Consider the following 24205-nt stretch of genomic DNA (forward strand, 5'->3'; position numbering starts at 1 on the left):
CTTCCAACTTTGTTATTTATGTTTAAATTATTGGATTATTCAATAGCTCAAAAAACAGCTTCAAATTAACAGTAGATTGTAATTGGTATTCTGGGCAGCCATCAACACAAGTAATATTTAACAGGTTGAGGAAAGAAATAAAATCCTCTATCCTGGAAATTTGGTTTAGGCTTTAGAGAAATTCCATATTGGTTCAACATCTAGCTGGAAACAGGAATATCATCATGGATTCTTGAGCAGGAGCCAAAATGGCCCCCACCACCAGATAGATGTAGGACTGATATTTAGGAGCTGGGGCTCCAAGGATAGTTCTGTTTGCCATGGCAGAGAATAAAAGGACAAAGGCAGGGAACTTTTGCTCTAGACATTGATACAGCAATGGCCTAGTCCTTGATAGATTTTCAGTTCCTTGAAGAGGTAAACTACAGTATCCCTTTTTCTGCTTGGTATGCTGGAAGAACAGGAAAAATGGGGACAAACTCATCACTTGGTGACAATGCAAACTGTGGTTCTCAGGCTGGTCATTTTATGATGCTCTTAGTTCTTCCAGATATAGTTTCAGATAGAAGATAACTTATTACATCACACAACAGCCAATTTGGTCTGGCTATTCAGTGATAGTGACCAAACATCCAAGGCCTGCCTTGCCATTATTGCATCAGGAAACAATATACATGATCTGTTCATAAGAACAAATATAAAATATTTGCTTTCTGCTCCCAGGAAAGGGCAGGATGACACTCAGTATTATTTATATGACTCTGTTATACTTGTCGGGTCCAGTGCAGCAGTGGTTGATGCTCTGTTCTGGAGCTACTCGTTAAAAACCATATGTCAACCTTTCAATCCTCTCCACCAATTCCCCAACTCTAACCTGCCCTTCTTCTTCCACCTCCACATAAATTACACCTTGTTCAGAACATTGCCACCCATATCTTATCCCACGTTTTGTCCTGTAATCCTCCCTCTGCCCCCCTCCATTCTTGCTGACCTCCACTGCCTGCTTATCTCCCATCACATTGACTTTAAAATCCTTATCTTTGTCTTCAAACTCCTCCGTGGCCTCATTCCTCCCTACCTATGCAATCTTCTCCAAATCTACGTCCCACCACGCACACTCGTGTGTCTATCTCTTCCTCAGCAGTGTTAGTGGCTTCAGCTATCATGTCCCTACACTCGGGGTGGGGGGGATAATTTTCAACTTGCCATTGGAGCGTAAAACTAATGTTGTGGGTCAAGTGCCCATTATAGAAACCACCCGATTTTCCTTTCCATTGAAATCTATTCAATTGAAATGAAAATCGGGCGGTTTCTATAACGGGCAGCTGACCCCTATTGCCGGTTTTATGCTGTGGCTGTAAATTGAAAATTACCCCCTGGAACACTCTATCTGAACCCCTATTCCCACCTTCAAAATCCTCCTCAAAATCTACCATTCTTTTGGCTACCTCCCTTAACCCCTCTCTTTTCAGATCCCCCGACCTTCCTGTGAAATGCCTTGGGATGTATTGTGTGAGAAGTGCTAGAGATGTGCACATTGTTGTTGTTAAAGAGCTTGGAAATTAATAGGGAAATCAGGCCAAACATTTTTATCCAAGGGATAATAGAGCTGTGGAATAAGTTACCAGGGAAGACCATTTCAATGGACAGTATAAATGGGTTTGACAAACAGCTAGGGGGCAAAAATTTGGCTATACTGGTCCTTGGCATGTGCTGGGACCATATATTGCAAAATTGTGCATACCTAGCCCTGCAATTTTCCATCCATTAAAGTTAATCCTTAGATATGTTTCTGTAGAAAGAATGGATCGAGGGATATGGTGAAAAGTGGGATTGCGTTTGTTGGGTATAATGGCCATTTCTTGCTCCTAAAATGTCTTAGGATCTTAACAATTGATATTGTTAACGGTTCGCTCTCCTCAGGTACTGTTTCCACCCCCTCCCCTCCCCCCCCCCTCCCCCCCCAACAAAGCCCTTGCAAACTACCACCTCATCTCCAACCTCCCTTTCCTCTCAAAGTCCTTGAACGTGTTGTTGCTTCCCAAATCCATGCCCATCTTTCCCGCATGTCCATGTTTGAATCCCTCAAATCAGGTTTCCGCTCCTGCCACAGTACTGAAACGGCCCTTATCAAAGTCACAAATGACCAAATGACAACCTATGTGACTGTGACAATGGTAAACTATCCCTCTTCATCCTTCTCGACCTGTCTGCAGCCTTTGACACGGTTGACCACACCATCCTCCTCCAACACCTCTCCTCCGTCGTCCAGCTGGGTGGGACGGCGCTCGCCTGGTTCCATTCTTATCTATCCAGTCGTAGCCAGCGAATCACCTGCAATGGCTTCTCTTCCCGCTCCCGCACCGTTACCTCTGGAGTCCCCCAAGGATCTATCCTAGGCCCCCTCCTATTTCACATCTACATGTTGCCCCTCGGCAACATCATCCAAAAACACATCAGATTCCACATGTACACTGACGACACCCATCTCTACCTCACCACCACCTCCCTCGACCCGTCCACTGTCTCTCATTTGTCACGTTGCTTGTCCAACATCCAGTACTCGATGAGCAACAATTTCCTCCAACTAAATGCTTGGAAGACTGAAGCCATTGTCTTTGGTCCCCGCTGCAAACTCTGTTCCCTGGCCACCTCTGTTCTCTGTCCATTCCTCTCTCTGGCCACTGTCTGAGGTTGAACCAGACCGTTCGCAACCTTGGTGTCCTATTTGACCATGAGATGAGCTTCCGACCACGAGATGAGCATCCGACCACATCCGATCCATCACTAAGACCACCTACTTCCACCTCCATAAGATCACCTGTCTCCGTCCTTGCCTCAGCTCATCTGCTGCTGAAACTGTCAACCATGCCTTTGTTACCTCCAAACTGGATTATTTCAGTGACCTCCTGGCTGGCCTCCCATCTTCTACCCTCCATAAACTTGAGCTGATCCAAAACTCTGCTGCCTGTATTCTAACTGGCACCAAGTCCCATTCTCCCATCACCCCTGTGCTTGCTGACCTATATTTGCTCCCAGTCTGGGAATGCCTCGATTTTAAAATTCTCATCCTTGTTTTCAAATCCCTCCATGGCCTCGCCCTTCCCTATCTCTGTAACCTCCTCCAGCCCAACAACCCTCCGAGATCTCTGCACTCCTCCAATTCTTGCCTCTTGCACATCTCCGCTTTTAATCGCTCCACCATTGGCCGCTGTGCCTTCAGCTGCCTAGGCCCTAAGCTTTGGAATTCCCTCCCGAAACCTCTCCACCTCTCTCTCCTTTTAAGATGCTCCTTAAAACCTCTCTTTGACCAAGCTGCTAATACCTCCTTATGTGGCTCAGTGTGAAATTTTGTTTGATAACGCTCCTGTGAAGCGCCTTGGGATGTTTTCCTACATTAAAGGCACTATATAAATGCAAGTTGTTAACAAATAGTACTACATGTCTTGGCATGCACGGTACATTAGGAGACTTTCAGATTTTTTTTTGCATCTCACTTGTATTGTTCAGTACTGCCAAAAGAGAACAAGTGTATGAGAGATTTATCTCTCCTTATTACCTATATTTGGCACATGTCCTTGTTTAGCATCCATTTGAAAAGAACTAAGGAATAGACAGCAAGGGAAAGCATCAATGTGAAGAATCATGATGGAATGAAACACTTCATTTTGAAGGCTTGTGTGTTTGAGAACCAGCTCTTTTTGCTTTAGTCAATACTTGTTAAAAGTTATATAAGAACTGCTTTATTTAAAGTAATAATGACGTCTATAATAAGTAACCTAACTTTCCTCATTTATAAAGTCAAAGCGGCGCTGTAACATCACCATATGTTCTACAAACCATTTCCCAGCCTCGGAAAAGCCAGTGACCATATATCATTTTTTAGAAGAAAATCTGTTTTTTGGGCGTGGGCAACGTTGGCAAGGCCACATTTATTGCTTACCCCTAGTTCTGAGGACATTAAAGGTCAACTGTGTAGTGTGGGACTGGAGTCACATATGGGCCAGACTTGATTGGGGGGGTGGGGGGCAGGTTCCTTCCCTGAAGGACATTAGCGAGCCATTTGGATTTTTATGACAATCCAGCAGCTTTGATGGTTATTTTATCTGGTGCCAGCCCACAAATCACCAGATTTATTGAATTCAATTTCCGAACTGCCAGGGTGGGATTTGAATTCCCAACCTCTGGATTGGCTAGTCCAGTACCATGCACATTAAAGAATAATAAAATACTTCACTGAGGCTTGAGTTATAATTTTATTTTGCAGCTCACTGTATAGTATTTTTCATTAATGAGTTGTACAGTTATTTCATACCTGGAAGTAAAAACCATATTATTACAGACCTCTTTTGACATAGCTTATATTGGAGGGAAATATTCATACTCCCAAAAGTGTTAAATCTATGATGTATATGTACAAGGTTATTTTTGGGAGCTATACAGGTTAAAATGTTGGGAGGCACAATAATTTTAAATTGATTCTCCACTGATGAAATCATAGTATATTAGTGAGTCTGATAAAGGGGCCTGCTGCAAATTCATCTTTTATTGTCAATTAGAGTTGATTTTTAAGAAATACATTTTAAGATGTGAATGATTAGGTTTTGAAAGATAATTATCAGTGCACACTCCAATGTGGTAAAGAATGGAATCCTTTTTCTTCAGTGGCCATGCTAACATTTGGTTTATTATTGATAGTTTTCTGCCTTTGTGAAGTCTGAGAGTATTTAATTTGCCACATGTGTGGAAATTAGATGTTATGTGTATCCCCCTGACTAAGTCAGACCTGTGACTAAGAAGCCTGCAGGAGATGTACATGTCAGGGCCACCCTCTATTGGGTTCTTTGAGTAATATTTTAATATGTTAATATTTTACACGGTAGTTCTAATGAACATTTCTTTGGTGGGGAAAAAAAACAGGCTTGAACTGAATGAAAGTTTCTGTGTATAATTATGAAGAGGCTAATTGTAGTTGGTCTGTGTGGCTTAGTGCTACAACAGGTGCTGCTTGAGCTAAGAAGCCTTCATGGGAGCTGCTCTTCCACCATTTTATACAGAAAACAAAATAGAGGAAATCTCCACCTTGGTGATGGCTCATGTGTTTAAGTGCGAATGATTGCGTTTTAAATAAGGGAAAGCAGGACTCTCAGCAGCTGATAGATGGTCCATTATTTACACTGGGTGGTGCAATGGTTGTTAGTACATGGTCCTTTCCCTCGGGGGCCTGCATTGAATTTATTCCAGACTGATCGGATAAAGGTTTCCTCTGTATCTCAATTGTAAGGACACTATTACATGGGTGATTTTTCAGGAGTAATTGATAAATTTGCAGTCTTGAACCTGTATTAATTTCTGACATTTGAAATATGGAAGTGAAAATAATACATTCTTAAATCCTTTCCTAAACTGTCTCTGCATCAAATGATACATTTGCATGTATTTGAAAGTTGTTAATTTACACTATCAATATTTATACAATAAAAAGTATCTATGTTTGGAAGTTAATAAAAATTTAGTGTAAAGAATATGTAGAGCAAATAAAACTTGATGTTTAAGAATGTTTTGTGCATTTACAATGGGCCGGAATTTGCTGAAAAAATAACGACGTGTGAACGACGCAGGCCGTTATTAATGTGCAAATCAGCCAACAACTTGTGGCAAGGAAGAGATCCCCGTGAATTGTGAATCGCCACAAGTCAATGGACAATTTGCGCAGTTCCACCGTTAGCTTCATGAAAAAGGCATCTCGCCCTTAATCTCCCTGTGAATTTCATGAAGTTGCTGCATTTGCACATTAATTGTCCAGTAATCTCGCCACAAAAAAATAAGTCTAGTAATTAATAGCGTAAATACCCTTTTAGCGACGGGATAATTGTTAATGACTGCCAGTCAATCTCTCTGGCCCGGAAAGTGAACATTTAAAAGTGTGAAGTCTCATTCATTCAGGTAGTGAATTGTTCTTGGAGAGTTAAAAAAAAATGTAATTTTAAATTTTTATTCTTACGTTTCCTTTGACTCTTTTTTACTCTCTCTCAATACAATCTTTCTTTCCCTCTCTTTATTTCTCTTTGACATTGAACTCACCCCCTTCTCGGTCCTTCCTCTGTTTATTTCTGAATCCTTCAATCTCATTGGTTAAGGAGATAGACTGTTGGTCCCTTTGTTCACCAAGGTCCCAGATGCCCTGTTGCCCTCACTGCACCATTATCAGCTTGCACTTCCACTAACTTGCGGGGCAAAAATTTTTTGAGCTGAAGGGTGCAGGAAAAAGTCTAATAAACCGGGATCACCATAGATGCCCTGCATCAGCAAATTACGGCTTAATGTATTTTACAATAACAGATTGTTTGGCTTGCACAATATGGATCTTTCCACTATATTGGCTCAATGGCAGCACTCTTGTCTTGGAGTTAGTTCATGGGTTCAACCCCACTCCAGAGACTTGAGCACATAATCTAGGCTGACACCTCAGTACAGTACAGTACCCACCACTTACACCGTACCCATTTATCCCGGACAGCCACTTATATCGGGCAAATGGTGCTAACTATTTTCCTTTACCATAAGCGTCAATTATAACGGTGCCGCTTAAACCGTATTAAGCTGGCTGGCTATTTCGAGCAGTTCAAGCAGCTGTACACAACTTGTTAAAGTGTGATTATCTGTCATTAAGTCCTAACCCTCTGTGGCCTCTAGAACTCCTGCCACTGCTGCGAGCCCTTCTTGCTGGCTTGCAGAGAGGGACGCCTTACGGTTCAGTTTAAAATGAACATGACAGTCTGACCACCTCTTGAATGAATTCAGTCTTTAATCTGTTGTTTTAATTGAGATATAGCTGACTTATCGTTCCATGCGCTGTTTCAAATTCTGGAGCCTAACAATTACTCATTACACTGTACCTGGGGGAGCCTTCAGCGTTACTATTTTTGAGCAGTGCATCCAGTAAAGTCGTGCAACAAGGCTGTCTGAATAATCATGCACACTTATGGCCATCACAACATAGCTGAGGAACAGATAATGAGGAAATCTAGGAACAGTTGAAACTACTGTAAGATACCTTATTCTCACATATACATATACATGAGATTAGGATTTGCTTTAATCTCATATGATTAAGGTTTTTGCTTTCTTTTCACTTATAGCTCAAGCTTGTAAACTTGTACTGTAGCTGGAAATAATAAAATGGTCAAGTTGCTCATCCCAGAATTCTTCAGGGTACAGATGCCATTTAGCAAGATAAAGCTTTGTCAGCAAGGAGAGCTCTTTTGTTAGCAAGGAATGCTGAATAAGGGGTCAGTGGTCTCCCAGATAACAGGGTAGCCTATATAACAAGACAACGATCAACAGATCAGTTAGGAAACTGAAAAACAACTCCTTTTAAGGGATGGCTGCGAGTGACTAGAGCCCTATAAAGATTTTAAGTTTTCCATCACAATTTGTAGAGAGAGACAAGAATGAAAGAATCAACGAAGATTACATTCTCTATCCAGAGCGAAAGTGGGTAATATCGTTTATTTCTCTGTATGACTTGCTTAAGACATTTGGTATGTCAAGACTCGGTCGAACTCAATAAAGATTATTTGCAACCAAATTGGTGTCAAGTCCAAGAACCTTGCACTACATACAGCAAATTAAAGGAATGGTACTGTGTCTAGATACTGTATGACTGGGTATGCCATGCTGTGAAGGATGGACAGTCGCTGAGCTTATAAGTTCTGAGAGCCTTTGGTGGTAATATCCTGGGAGGAGTTATAACAGCTGATGCCAAGTTTCTTCACAGTTGCTGCTGTTCTGGTAGTGGTTCGATATCAGACAGTCTCTGTGGGTCTGTGCTTGTTGAAGGTGAAGCATGAATTTTTTTTATTTTTAAGAATTGATCATGTGAACAGAAGCAAGTTTATACATTATACCGGCCATCGCATACAGCAGGCAAATCACGTTTGCACGAACTTGCCCACTATACGTGTTGGGGACTGTACTGAGGGAGTGCTGCACTGCCAGAGGTGCTGTCTTTCAGATGAGACATTAAACCAAGGCCCATCTGTCCATTTTTTTTGTTTTAGAAGTTAGGGATGCCCCCTCAGTTTCATGTAAAAAATCCCATGGCACTATTTCAAAGGGGAGCAGGGGAGTTCTCCCAGTATCCAGGTCACCAGTTATCCATCAACCAACATCACTAAAACAGATAATGTAGTCATTTATTTCACTGCTTTTTGTGGGACCTTGCTATGTGAAAAATGGCTGCTGTGTTTCCCTACCTTATAACATCGACTGCATTTCAAAAGTACTTCATTGGCTGTACAACACTTTGGAATGTCCTGAGGTTGTGAAAGGCGCTATATAAAGGCAAGTTCTTTCTTTATGTTTTAAAATGCTTTTGTTTTAAATGTGAAGTGAAGTTGGGGACCCATCACTTCATTTTTTTGCAACCTTAAAATGGTAGCCACAGCCTTATACTGGAAAATGCAGTGGCTTTGGACATGGTCTCTTCAAGCTGAGTTTGAAACCACCCTTGACTGATGGGATGATGGTCTCACTCTGATAGTTGTACGAGTTCCAGCTGAAATGAGTTTCAGCATTCTCAACCCAATCCCTAGTGGACACACAATTCAGCACTAATGCAGACACTGAATCAGCAGTTGCACTCAGATAGGCTGAAAGCATTGCAGGTATAGGAAATGGTAAGGTCCCACTGATGCAATAGAAGTCGTTATTCTGAGATTGAATTTAAAGCACATTGTTGAGGTAATGTGGAGGAAGTCAATATATTTATGTATAGCCACAGGTTACCAAAATTAATGCACTTATGTCTAACTGTAACTTGGAATTAGGAAAACCATGCTGACAACTATAACAAAATATAAGAACGTGGACCAATTGAAGACCATTTTGGCCCAACCATGATCATCCTGCTCAGGGTGAAAATCCACCCTTAGTGTTAAGGTGTTTAAGCCACTCATGACAAGAACTGAAATTTAAATATACTCCACTATTGTGTGAAGAGACAAATAACTCCAACAAAATTAAGATGTGACAGCCTTTTTTAAGACAAATGGCTGTTTCAGAGTAAAACTCTATTGAACAGGTTCAAAAATAACATCATAATCTTGGTCAGCTGTTGCACAGTTGAACATTACAAAACTGTAGGCTGACTTGTGAATACCCTGTTGTTTGGGCATTGAGAATGGTGGGTTAAGATTTTTTTTAAATTCCTCAGATCTGTGGATAAGTCATTCTGCAGAGGAAAGTTACAAAATGGTCGATTTGACTTCAAAACCTACCATTGTGGAAGACATACTGGGAGTAATTAGTTTATTATGTAAATATAAACATGAATGATCATTGTATACATGGTCAGTAATAATCACCAATATATTAATAGTGTAGCTGTGATCGGGACTGAGTGGGACAATAAAATTATTATTTCACCCTTAAATGCCGAGATCAAATCAAACTCAAAACTGATAGAATTAAAGTCTCCATTTTATATAGGCTGTAGAGTCCCAAGTGAAATGAGTTGGAGCAGTTCCTAGTGCTTAAGAGTCCGCAACACAGCATTAATTGCTGCTAGATTGGCAAACTTGCTCAAAGATTTCACAGGATGATTGCTGTGGAAGATGAAAAGAAAATCACACCAATGCAGCAGATGATGCTTTTCTGAATTAATGGCTGAGAAGTGTTGTTAGGCAAGGTAGTGGTTTTAAAATGTTTGTGTGAGACACCCTGTGGATCCCTAACTTCTTAAACAAAAAAGACAGTGTTGCTCATCTAAAGCCCCTTAGGGCGTTTATCTAAATTAAAGGTGCTATATAGATGCAGGCTGCAGTTTTAAAGGTATCATTGCTATCCTTACGGTATGTGTTTTTAATATACTAGCGGATCTCCTATGATGTTGTTCACAATGAATTAGAGGTCAGCTGTTGCAAGGTGGGGTGCTGGCATGTAGGAGTGGGGGAGCAATGTGCAGCTCCAGTTTGGAAAGAAGTTTCTAAGAGATCTGCTCAGAGATGCTGAAGTAAGTGCTTTTGGTTGGGTCATGGAAAATAAATAGTGTTTCCTTACCTACTGCAGGTAGATAAATAAATAAAATTATTCTCCTCACATACCACAGCTAAATAAATAAATATGTGCATGTCTCCAAGGCGTGGGGGAAAACAGCTCTTCATCTGGCATATCAAAAGTATACTTGTCCCATCTGCTTGGGGTGCAGGTTTTTATATTCAGGATCAATTAATATAAAATTGAATAAAATATTAAATTTCTATCAAATATCTCTGCATAGTATTCCTAAAAGTTTCTGTTTTTAAAGAAAACAAATTTGAATTTAGGATTTTTATTTAGAATCTCTGCTAAATTTGAAGAATGGTATAATCTTTCCAGAATTTGCCACACTTATTTTAATCCATTTTAGCTGATTGCTTTGAGTTCTCTCAATTGTATGTAAAAGTAATGCAGTTTCTCTAACCATTTAAAATAAATTACAAAATATAAAATTAAATGGCAAAATTTCAAAGCTTCATTTATCTCGTGACATTTTTAAAAAATTTGTTCTGGGGATGGGGCAACTCTGGCAAGGCTGCATTTATTGCCCATCCCTAATTGCCCTGAGAAGGTTCTCTTTGATCTGCTGCAGTCTTTGTGGTGCTGGTGCTCCCACGGTGTTAGAGAGAGAATTCCAGGATTTTGATTCCGTGAGCATGAAGGAACTGCGATATAGGTTCAAGTCAGGATGATTTGTGACTTGAAGGTGTTCCCATAACATTACTGATTTTGTCCTCCTTGGTGATAGAGGTTGCGGGGGAGGGAGGTGCTGTTGAAATAACCTCAGTGAGTTGCAGCAGTACATCCTGTAGATTGTATGCACTGCAGAATGGATGATTTTTTGAGTCCAATGGTAGGAACACCAATCAAATGAACTGCTCTGTTCTGTTTGGTGTCAAGCTTTTTGAGTGGTGTTGTGGCTAGACTCATCTGGTGAGTGGTCAGTATTCTTTCACACTCCTGACTTGAGCCTTGTAGATGGTGGGAGAGCTTTTGAGGGGTTAGGAAGTGAGCTACTTGTCACAATGTGGAGATGCCGGTGATGGACTGGGGTTGACAATTGTAAACAATTTTACAACGCCAAGTTATAGTCCAACGATTTCTATTTGAAATCTACAAGCTTTCGGAGGCTTCCTCCTTCCTGAGGAATTACCTGAGGAAGGAGGAAGCCTCCGAAAGCTTGTAGATTTCAAATAAAAATCGTTGGACTATAACTTACTACTTGTCACAGTTCACCCAGCCCTGCTTTTGTAGCCACAGTGTTATGGCTGGTCCAGTTCAGCTTCTGGTCGATGGCAATCCTCTAGATGTTGAGGATTGCCATCGGCCATAATGGTGCAGGTGAAGGGAGATGACTAGACTTTCTCTTCCTCGAGATGGTCATTGCCTGGTATGTTTGTGCTAAATAAACAACCCTTGAACATAGTAACTTGCATTGCTTTTTTAAGCAAAGTTACCTCAGAAAAAGTTTAAAAGTTCACACTTTTTGTTTTGACAAGTAACACAAAAAATTGAATTCTGATTACTTCCACAGCTTCTAAAAATGGTGGTGGGGGGGGGGGGGTGGGGTAGTTAGGGGGTTGGGGTGTTGATCCATAGGTATTTTCCATTCATGGACAAGGGAAGAGAAAGGATTTGGCTTCCAAACAGCAAGTCCTGGCACACATTGTGGTGGTTCGTCCTTATTGTCAATCGTAAAATTGAGTGTTATAGGCATGTAGATGAGTTGTAGTCTGCCAAGTTGTTCAGCCTGTTCATGTAGTTGATTATGATGGCTCTGACAAGCCATGAACTCAAGCCCTAAGCTTCTCAGAAGCACGGACATCCAATGGAAAAATATTGTAGAGGCATTTTAAATACAAATAATGCTTTTTCTAGGTATAGTAAATTTTGTAATCTTTTAAATGTTTTTATGATGTTACAAATGTTATTTCCAGTATTAAGGTTCTTACTTGGTGATCCAAAGAATTTTCAAAAAGAATTTGCAGCTATTTTTACTTCCTGCTTTTGGTAACTGTTTGTTGGCTGTACATTTTTGAAAGTTCTTCAAATTGTGATTGTTGGTTTTGTTCCCACTTCAGACTTGCTCATTGGTATGTTCCATAGCTATTTAGTTGTGATTTGCTGTTTTTTCATGAACATGACATTTGAGTTAATCAGATGCTAATATGATGCACTCTTTGCATATGAATTGTGACTCCTGAGGTATGATGGACATAAGTGCACATTAAACGCAAGACTTTTATACAAATTGACACAACAGAAATAGGGTGCCACTAACAAATGCAGAAAAAAACCTCATGCACCCCATGAGATCCCCTTGTGTTGTCCAGCGGTTAGGATTCTACAAAGTTTGCCATACCTGTGAAGCCCACCATTGTTCATTAATGCCTGTCAGGATGTTCTTAACGCAAAGCAGTTTTAAAGTCATGAGACAAATGCAAAACGGTACAATAATTCTAAAGTAAATGCTCATTTCCTCAACCGTATCATGGCCTGTGACATGAAGAACTTGTGATAAGGCAATATTTTGCTGCCATTATTGTAATGGTGAGAAATTATAAAGTTGCTGTATAATTATACTTTAGCTGTGCTCCACAGGAGAGTATTTCAAACATATTAGTCAAGTTTTTCTGATCATACATAAGCCTGAGAAAGTGGGCAGATTGTAATTGTGCCAATGCTATGCTACTTGTACTGTGCTAGCCCCAGTTTATTTTAATTAGGCTGACCCCTGAAAACTAAGTTGGCAAGCTCCAAGTAGGGAGCTTACCCATTGGCTACCAAGAGTTTGTGTGCTGCTGCAGGATTTAATGTGTAGCAGCAGCTTAAAGGGACGGGCCTATATTTTTAGGAGACTGGAAAATCATCTGCAGAAAAAGGAAGTTTGCAAGTAATGGAATCAACCACAAAGTGGCTCACTTCTTCAGTGGGGCAATAGGAATTTATCTGGAGGAAAAGTTGCAGATTATGGGGTCCCTTTTTTTTCCACTGATTGCTGCAGGCATTCAAGATGATTAGTCCAGGGGCAATGGGAGGACCATAGAAATTTACAGCACAGAAGGAGGCCATTTTTACATCATACACCTGAAAGTGTTCCTTCACTCACAACCTTACAAGCATTCAGCCGAAAGGAATCCTCCCACCTAATATGGCTGAGTGTTACAAATGTCATCACACCCAATATGGGCTTCATGCTAATACTTGAATATTACTGCATTTTTTTTTATTATTCGTAAATGGGATGTGGGCGCCGCTGGCAAGGCCAGCATTTATTGCCCATCCCTAGTTGCCCTTGAGAAGGTGTTGGTGAGCCGCCGCCTTGAACCACTGCAGTCCGTGTGGTGAAGGTTCTCCCACAGTGCTGTAGGGAGTTCCAGGATTTTGACCCAGCGACGATGAAGGAACAGCGATATATTTCCAAGTCGGGATGGTGAGTGATTTGGAGGGAAACGTGCAGGTGGTGTTGTTCCCATGTGCCTGCTGCTCTTGTCCTTCCAGGTGGTAGAGGTCGCGGGTTTAGGAGGTGTTGTCGAAGAAGCCTTGGTGACTTGCTGCAGTGCATCCTGTAGATGGTACACACTGCAGCCATGGTGCGCCGGTGGTGAAGGGAGTGAATATTTAGGGTGGTGGATGGGGTGCCAATCAAGCGGGCTGCTTTGTCCTGGATGGTGTCAAGCTTCTTGAGTGTTGTTGGAGCTGCACTCATCCAGGCAAGTGGAGAATATTCCATCACACTCCTGACTTGTGCCTTGTAGATGGTGGGAAGGCTTTGGGGAGTCTGGAGGTGAGTCACTCGCCGCAGAATACCTAGCCTCTGAGCTGCTCTTGTAGCCACAGTATTTATGTGGCTGGTCCAGTTAAGTTTCTGGTCAATGGTGACCTCGAAGATGTTGGTGGTGGGGGATTCGGCGATGGTAATGCCGTTGAATGTCATGGGGAGGTGGTTAGACTCTCTCTTGTTGGAAATAGTCATTGTCTGGCGTGAATGTTACTTGCCATTTATCAGCCCAAGCCTGAATGTTGTCCAGGTCTTGCTGCATGCGGGCACTGACTGCTTCATTATCTGAGGGGTTGTGAATGGAACTGAACACTGTGCAGTCATCGGCGAGCATCCCCACTTCTGACCTTATGATGGAAGGACAGTCATTGATGGAGCAGCTGAAGATGGTTGGGCCCTGGACACTGCCTCGAGGAACTCCTGCAGCAATATCCTGGGGCTGAGATGATTGGCCTCCAACAACCTCTACCATCTTCCTTTGTGCTATGTATGACTCCAGCCACTAGAGAGTTTTCCCCCTGATTCCCATTGACTTCAATTTTACTAGGGCTCCTTGGTGCCACACTTGGTCAAATGCTGCCTTGATGTCAAGGGCAGTCACTCTCGCCTCACCTCTGGAGTACAGCTCTTTTGTCCATGTTTGGACAATGTAATGAGGTCTTGAGCCAAGTGGTCCTGGCGGAACCCAAATTGAACATCGGGGAGCAGGTTATTGGTGAGTAAGTGCCGCTTGATAGCACTGTCGATGACACCTTCTATCACTTTGCTGATGATTGAGAGTAGATTGATGAGGCGGTAATTGGCCGGATTGGATTTGTTCTGCTTTTTGTCGACCGGACAAGCCTGGGCAATTTTCCACATTGTCGGGTAGATGCCAGTGTTGTAGCTGTACTGGAACAGTTTGGCTAGAGGTACGGCTAGTTCTGGAGCACAAGTCTTCGGCACTACAGCTGGGATGTTGTCGGGCCCCATAGCCTTTGTTGTATCCAGTGCACTCAGCCGTTTCTTGATGGAGTGAATCGAATTGGCTGAAGACTGGCTTCTGTGATGGTGGGGACATCAGGAGGAGGCTGAGATGGATCATCCACTCGGCACTTTAGCAGAAGGTGATTGCAAATTCTTCTGCCTTGTCTTTTGCACTAACGTGCTGGACTCCGCCATCATTAAGGATGGGGATGTTCCACAGAGCCTCCTCCCGTTAGTTGTTTAATTGTCCTCCACCATTCACGACTGGATATGGCAGGACTGCAGAGCTTTGATCTGATCCGTTGGTTGTGGAATCGCTTAGCTCTGTCTATAGCATGTTGCTTGCACTAATTAGCCTGCATGTGGTCCTGTGCTGTAACTTCACCAGGTTGGCACCTCATTTTTACGTACGCCTGGTGCTGCTCCTGGCATGCTCTTCTACACTCCTCATTGAACCAGGGTTGATCCCCTGGCTTGTTGGTAATGGTAGAGTGAGGAATATGCCAGGCCGTGAGATTACAGATTGTGCTGGAATACAGTTCTGCTGCTGCTGCTGGCCCACAGCGCCTCATGGATGCCCAGTTTTGAGCTGCTAGATCTGTTCTGAATCTATCCCATTTAGCACAGTGTTAGTGCCACACAACACGTTGGATGGTGTCCTCAGTGTGAGGATGGGACTTTGTCTCCACAAGGACTGTGCGGCGGTCACTCCTACCAATATTGTCATGGACCAATGCATTTGCGACAGGTAGATTGGTTCCTTGCGTTGGTTCACTCACCACCTGCCACAGGCCCAACCTGGCAGCTATGTCCTTCAGGACTCAGCTCGGTCAGTAGTGGTGATACCGAGCCACTCTTGGTGATGGACATTAAAGTCCCCCACCCAGAGTACATTCTGTGCTCTTGCTTCCCTCGGTGCTTCCTCCAAGTGGTGCTCAACATGGAGGAGGACTGATTCATTACCACCTACCGCCCTCCCTTAGCTAATCAGCAGGTGGTTTCCTTGCCCATGTTTGACCTGATGCCATGAGATTTCATGGGGTCTGGAGTCAATGTTGAGGACTCCCAGGGCCACTCCCTCCTGACTGTATATCACTGTACCACTACCTCTGGTTGGTCTGTCCTGCCAGTGGGACAGGACATACCCAGGGATGGTGATGGAAGAGTCTGGGACGTTGGCTGAAAGGTATGATTCTGAGAGAATGGCTATGTCGGACTGTTGCTTGACTAGCCTATAGCACAGCTCTCCCAATTTTGGCACAAGTCCCCAGATGTTAGTGAGGAGGACCTTGCAGGGTTGACTGGGCTTGGTTTGCCTTTGTCGTGTCCGATGCCGGGTGGTTCGTTCGGTTTTATTCTTATGACTTTTTGTTGCGAGATAGTACAACTGAGTGGCTTGCTGGGCCATTTCAGAGGGCAATTAAGAGTAAACCACATTGCTGTGGGTCTGGAGTCACATATAGGCCAGACCAGGTAAGGACGTCAGGTTTCCTTCCCTAAATTAGATTAGTGAACCAGATGGGTTTTTGCAACAATCCGATAGTTTCATGGCCACCATTACTGATGCTAGTTTTTTTATATATGTCATTGTGACAATTGGAATTTCTCATTTCTTTTATTCTGCTTGCAGAAGAAGACAGTCCATAAAAACCACAAGAGACCACCTGCAGGAAGTGGACCCTCAAACTTTAAAGCACCTATCCTATATAAGAAGCCCTTTAAATGCTGGGCAGAAAGCCATGGAGCATGCCAGAGGTAGCGGAAGGGAGAAATACGGATTTAAAGACTTGTGCCTATATGGGCCCCAAGTTTCCTAAGAAACGTTTGGGAGTTATAAATGCCAACAGGGCAGGACTTCCGGCCACTGGTTAGGTGACAGAAATTCAGGAGAGTCAGCTTATTTGTATAATGGTTGGTGGGTTAGAAGCGCAACTCCTAATATACTGGATTTGGGGTGGGGGGGGGGGCGCAGGAAACTTGTTACTGCAGGATTTAAAAGCCTGCAGCAAATTATGCTGCTGCTTCCTGGAGGACCAACAGGTAAGTGTTTTCTCCTCCAGCTTTTGTCAGCGTATTGAATGACAATTACTTCTATTTCTGTGTGCATTTAAGACTCTTTTCAGATCAGGTAGGAGAGTTTTCAGGAGCTGAAACACTTCATGGCTTCCTCTTAGGATTAAGAAGGCCTAAACACAGAGGGAAAAAAATTTCAAATCCAGAACTCGTGGAGCTTATGGAACCTATGAGGATATCAAATGAAAAATTACTGGGGTTGCATAGGAGAAAACAACTCAAGGGAGTAGCCAGAGCCATGTGGAGGAAGGTGGCAGTGGCTCTGAGGATGGCAGACCAGTGCCGGAAAGAAATTGAATGACCTGATGATGGCAGGCAAGGTAAGACAACTGTCACTTCCCCTTTTCACTTTGGATTCTCCTCCAGTGATTATCCTCACTTCTTAAATGGAATGACAATTTATCATGCACAGTGCACCCTGGTTCAATGGCTCTCTAACTCTTTCACCTGCAACCTATGTTTGGAACTCCCCTCACAAACCATACTTGCAAAAAAATCTCTTGCAACTCCGACCTCTCATGTTACAAGGTCCTTCTGGATCCTGTCCTCCGTGTTATATCACCTGTCTCCTGCCACCTGGGGGGATATCCTTCAGATGCTTGCCTTTTCCTGGATTTGTTCCAGGAAAAACTGGTTCATAATGCCCAGGTGAGGCATGTGACTAAAGGTGGCATCCTGGATAATTGTAAGCTAACTCCATACAAGAAGCAGGCATTGGAGCTCCTAGGGAGGCACTATTTGCGTTGGTGATCTAGTGTCGGGTGCAGGTGAGTAGGTGAAAAAGCAATGCATGCACCTAAAGGACTTTAAAGAAACCAGCTGCCAAAATATGTCGACAGCTGTTCCTATCTCATCAATCTCTGGGAGCTGAATTATCAGCTCATTTCTTCTGCAGATCATTCACAACCAAAGGGGAAAGCCAAGGGAGCTGGAGGGTTTTGATTTGGATGAAGGTGATGACGACAAAGAGCCTGATCCTTCTAAGTGACCATGGCTCATTAATTTCACTCCCTGTGTTACTTGTCTCCCTTTCCAATGACCAGCTCAGAGGCTTTCACTCGGGAGTATCAAGATAGTGAAGATGAGTATTCTATTATAAAAACATGATACAGTAAGTAAAGAATGTGTATAGGAAGTGTGTGTCATACACTTTTTAATAATGTATAGATAAATCACCTCCAAATTCTGCTAAACCCACCACATACAGTCAAAAATCCATGTTTTCTTGCTGGGGGGGGGGGAAGGAGCAGAGAAAAGGCATGTCTTAGACCCCCGTGGAAAGAAACAACGAATGAACGTACATTTACCTTGTGCCTTTCACATCCTTAGGATGTCTCTAAGTACTTTACAGCGTTGGTCGCTGCATTGTTGTTTTGTAAGCAAATGTGGCAGTCAATTTGCACAAAGCAAGGCTCCACAAACAGCAATCAGAAGAATCATTGGTAAATCTGTTTTTGGTGGTTGAGGGATAAATATTGGCCAGGATACTGGGAGAACTCCCCTGCTCTTAGAATAATGTTGTGGGGTCTTTTCGATTCACATTTGGTTTAATGTCTCATCTGAAAGACTGCATTTCCGACAATGTAGTACTCCCTCACTACTCCACTGAAGAGTCGGCCTAAATTATTTGCTAAAGTCCTGCAGTATGACACAAATTCACAACCTTCTGACTTGGGAGTTCTCCCTGGTGTTCTGGACAATATTTATCTCTCAAACAACAACATTTTTTTAAAAAATGATCTGGTCATTACCTCATTGCTGTTTGTGGGACCTTGCTGTGCAAATTGGCTGCCTTGTTTCCTACATTACAACAGTGACTACATTTCAAAAAGTACTTCATTGGTTATAAAGCACTTTGGGACCTCCTGAGGTCATGAAAGGCGTTATATTAATGCAAGTCTTTTTTCTTTATCAGGGGTGAGATTGCGACACAGCACTATAATGAGGAAACACTGACACTTAAAGATGGAAAAAGAGGGTGGTCAGGAGCAGTGTTGGCCCCTTAAAAACTGAAAGTGGTGATATTGTCATTGACAATGGGGAAATGGCGGACACGTTGAATAATTACTTTGCGTCACTATTTACTGCCTGTGAGCAGGTTTTCACAACAATCCAACATCTTATATGGCCATTTTTGCTGGTGTTGGATTTAATGAATTCAAGTTTACAACTTTTGAACTTGTGACCTCTGGCTTGCTAGTTTCGTACCATAACCACTACACTATCGTATTCCTTGGACAATAAATGTCTTATGATAGTAATTCTAAAATTGGCACTTTTAAAAAATTTCAAAATGTACTTTATTTCATAGAATTTGAAGATACAATGTAATAATCACAATTCCAAGCAATAAAGTTCAATACAATACAGATCATACACAATACGATTTCATTATTACAATTCAAAACACAGTACATATTAGGAACATAGGAAAAGGAGTAGGCCATTCAGCCCCTCGAGCCCACTGGGCCATTTGATAAGATCATGGCTGATCTGTGATCTAGCTCCATATAGCTGCCTTTGGCCCATATCCCTTAATACTTTGTTGGCAAAAAGCTATCTATCTCAGATTTAAAATTAGCAATTGAGCTAGCATCAATTGCCATTTGCGGACGAGAGTTCCAAACTTCTACCACCCTTTGTGTGTAGATGTGTTTTCTAATCTCACTCCTGAAAGGTCTGTCTCTAATTTTTAGACTGTGCCCCCTACTCCTAGAATCCCGAACTAGCAGAAATAGTTTCTCTCTGTCCACCCTATCTGTTCCCCTCAATATCTTATAAACTTTGATCAGATCACCCCTTAACCTTCGAAACTCCAGAGAATACAACCCCAATTTGTGTAATCTCTCCTTGTAACTTAACCCTTGAAATCCGGGTATCATTCTAGTAAACCTACGCTGCACTCCCTCCAAGGCCAATATGTCCTTCCGAAGGTGCGGTGCCCAGAACTGTTCTCAGTACTCCAGGTGCGGTCTAACCATAGTTTTGTATAGCTGCAGCATAACTTCTGCCCCCTTGTCCTCTAGATATAAAGGCCAGCATTCCATTAGCCTTACTGATTATTTTCTGCACCTGTTCATGACACTTCAATGATCTATGTACCTGAACCCCTAGGTCCCTTTGGACATCCACTGTTTTTAACTTTTTACCATTTAGAAAGTACCCTGTTCTATCCTTTTTTGGTCCAAAGTGGATGACCTCACATTTGCCACAGTTTTGCCCATTCACCTAATCTATCAATATCGCTTTGTAATTTTATGTTTTCATCCACACTGCTTACAATGCCACCAATCTTTGTGTCATCAGCAAACTTAGATATGAAACTTTCTATGCAATTTTCCAATCTAGAGAGATGGTTCCTGAATCTAGAGAACTTTGAAAGATTATAGTTCGGGCATCTGCAATGTGCTCACCTACTTTCTTTAAAACCCTGGGATGGAAACCATCTGGTCCTGGGGATTTGTAACTCTTTAGTGCTATTATTTTCTTCATTACTGTTGCTTTACTTATGTTAATTTTATTGAGTCCCTGTCTCCGATTCAATATTAGTTTTCTTGAGATTTCCGACATGCTATCCTCTTTTTCTACTGTAAATAGTGACGCAAAGTAATTATTCAACATGTTCGCCATTTCCCCATTGTCAATGACAATATCACCACTTTCAGTTTTTAAGGGGCCAACACTGCTCCTGACCACCCTCTTTTTCCATCTTTCTTAAGTGTCAGTGTTTCCTCATTATAAAAGTTCTTTGTATTGGTTTTGATATCCCTTGCAAGTTTCTTTTCATACTCTCTTTTTGTAGCTCTTACTATCTGTTTTGTGACCCTTTGTTGATCTTTGTATCTTTCCCATTCACCAGGATCTGTGCCATATTTTGCCTTTTTGTATGCCCTTTCCTTATGTCTTATACTGTCCCTTACCTCTTTAGTTGTCCATGGCTGTTTTTTTTGGCAAGTAGAGTTCTAGCCCCTCTGGGGTATAAACTGGTTCTGTATCACGTTAAATGTTTCCCACTGATCATCAATTGTTTTACCCATTAACAGATTTGCCCAGTTTACTGTGGACAGTCTCTGTCGCATCCCATTGAAGTCGGCCTTTTCCAAGTCTAGAATCTTAGCAGCTGATTCACTTTTTTCCCTTTCAAACACTACCTTGAACTCAATCATGTTATGATCGCTATTGGATAGATGTTCACGCACAGTTAAGCTGTTAACTAAATCTGGTTCATTACTCATTACTAAATCTAGTATGGCTTGCCCCCTTGTTGCCTCTAGGACAATACTGCTATAGAAAACTATCCTGGACACACTCAAGAAATTTACTTGTAAGAAATACACAATATTGTTATACATTGTGTACAATACAAGGTTGGGATGGCCTTACGTGGTGGCCTTTTCCCATAGAGCCTTTGCGTAGGCCGCACCTTGCTTCAGTGCGTCCTGCAGCACGCACTCCTGGACCTTGGAGTGTGCCAGTTGGCAACACCCGGTTGTGGACAGCTCCTTCAGCTGGAAGACCTGCAGGTTGTGGGCGGACCAAAGGGCCTCCTTCACTGAGTTGATATCTGTCTCGGTGTTTGTCCTGGGGAACAGCCTGTCGAGCACGTTCCTGTGTCACTGAGTTGTTGGGGATGAACTGGTACAGATACCAATGCATCCCTCTCCACAACTTCTGCGCGAAGGGGCAGTCTACCAGGGGGTGGATGACGGGCTCGTCCCCGCTGCAGCCTCGGGGGCAGCTTGCGGTGGCGCTGAGATGCCGTGCGTGTAGGAAAGACCACACTGACCGGGCCCTTCTCACCACCATCCAAGCTACGTCCTGGTGCCTGTTGGTTAGTTCCGGTGACGAGACGTTCTGCTAAATGGTTTTGGCTGTCTGATCGGGGAACTGCCCAATCGGATCCACCCTCTCCTTTCCCTGCAGCGCTCCCAGAATGTTCTGTGCCGACCACTGTCTGGCAGCCTTGTGATTGAAAGCGCTCCTCTTCAGGTACTTCTCCATCTGGGACAAGTGGTGCGGTCCGGTCCAGATGTCCTGCGTCTGCTCGGCCAGCGTCGCCAGGTCCAACATTCTCAGTGTGATAGATAGGTAGAAACTCAGCACGTAGTGACACTTGGTGTTTGCGTACCGGGGCTCTACACACATTCTGAGGCAGCCACACACGTAGGTGGGTGGCATTGGGGACGCCCTTCCCCCACTTTGGGGGCTTGTACATGATATCCCCGCCGATACGGTCCATGTTGGACCTCCAAAGTGGAAGATGGCTCGGGTGATTGTGGCGGTGGGGAATGGGCCAGACCTGGGCCACGTGGAGCAACACTACGAGCACCTCATACCTTGTCACCAGATTCCTGCCCACCATGTAACAAGCTTCTGTTTAGCCTTGGCAACCTGCTTCGTCCAGTTCTTGGTGAAGGCCTGCGAGCACCTGAATCAGATCTCCAGCACCTTCAGATAGTCAGACCTGACTATGAAGGGGACAAAGGATCGGGTCTCCCACCTGCCAAAGAACATGGCCTCGCTCTTACTGCAGTTCACTCTGGTCCCCGAATCCAGCTCGAACTGGTCATAATGCCCATCGGTCTGTGGACTGACCAGTGATCGGAGCAAAAGATGGTGACATGATCTTAAGTACAGGTAGGCCTTAACATGAGAGCCTTCATTACCTGGGATCATCACCCCCGATACCTGCGTCCTTCCCGATGGACGTGCCAAACGGCCCGATGCAACGCATGAACAAGACCACAGAGAGAGGACAGCCCTGCCTGACTCCAGATCTGATTGGAAAGCTTTTCAACTCCCACCCGTTGATTAGGACTGTGCTATGGATGTCCACGTACAGCAGTCGGATCCAATCACAGATTCCCTCCCCAAACCCCATTTTGGAGAGCACGTCCATCATGTACGTGTGGGATATTCTGTCGAAAGCCCTCTGGTCCAAGCTGATGAGGCAGGTGTTCACCCCTCTGTCCTGCACTTAGCCTTACGCTACTCAGGGATATGATTGCCTATCAGAGATCTTCCTGCCGGGTACAGCACAGGTCTGAGCAGGGTGGATCACCCGCTTCAGAGCAGACTTGAGCCTGTTGGCAGTGACTTTAGACAGAATCTTGTAGTTGATATGTATCAAGGAAATGGGTTGCCAATTTCTGATTTCTTCCCTCTCCCCCTTCTGCTTGTAGAAGATGCCTTTCCTCATGGACTCTGACATGCTGCATGCCAGAAGCATACCTCCGTACACTTCCAGCAGGCCTGGGCCTATCTAGTCCCACAGAGCCGAGTACAACTCAACTGCTAAGCCATCGCTTCCGGGAGTATTACTCTTCTCGAAGGAGCGGACAGCCCTTTGTCAGCTCATCCAAAGTCAGCGGCCGATCCATGCTCTCCCGCTCACTGTTCTCTAAGACCTCCGTGATAGAGGACAGGAAAGACTGGGAGGCCGTGCTGTCTGTGGGCTTCGCGTCATACAGCCTGGTATAAAAGGACATGCTGATCCTCAGTATGTCGGCCTGCGAAGACAACACTGAGCTGTCTTCCTCCGGTGCTTCAATAACCAGCACCACCTCCAACAATTCCAAGTGGGTATCCAGACACACCCATACTTTACTGTGAACAAATTACTTGAATGTCATTCAGATTTACATTCATGTTGAAAATGTTCTGGAAATCACCAAAAATTTAAAAATAAGTTGTATTTGTTTTAAAAATGTGTTCTACTTTAGGCGAACCTAAGAATTCTACAGCTTTAAATTTTAAAAGTAAAGAATCTGAAATCTCACTTGCTCTATATTAGGTTTACTTCAGCTATACTCCCAACGGCACCGTATACGGCCCAGTTTTCTGCTTTAAATAAAAGCATAGAACTCCTGCATCTCCTTGTAAGTTTGAATAGGCATCTGCCATTTTATTTTTTTTTGGAAAGAGGTTGCATAACCAGGCTGTCTGAACTGTTTGGGCGAGGTATGTGTTATCCACCCCCACCCGTGCATATCAACGTGCGCTGTCGAGAATTAGTTCGACTAATTCAGAAACTCCCATGCACTGCTGATAAGGAATTCAAATGAGTCTTGGCAACCGCTATGCGCGTAATTTTCGAGACGCTGAAACCAAGTTGGCATAACAGTGCTATAGGGTCTAACACCAAGGGAGGCTCGGAAACAAGACTAATCGATCTCTTACTAAATACATCATCCTTATAAGTAGGAGTGTTTGTATAATGTGTGACATGACTGCATCTGTTGTACCTACCCCTCATTTGAAAATCACATAACTGCACTATTCATTTCAATACTTATTATCCTAGCAATTTGGAAAGTACTACCGCAACCACAGATGAAATCTCTC

The sequence above is a fragment of the Heptranchias perlo genome, chromosome 1 (assembly GCF_035084215.1).
Source record: "Heptranchias perlo isolate sHepPer1 chromosome 1, sHepPer1.hap1, whole genome shotgun sequence".
NCBI lineage: Eukaryota > Metazoa > Chordata > Chondrichthyes > Hexanchiformes > Hexanchidae > Heptranchias > Heptranchias perlo.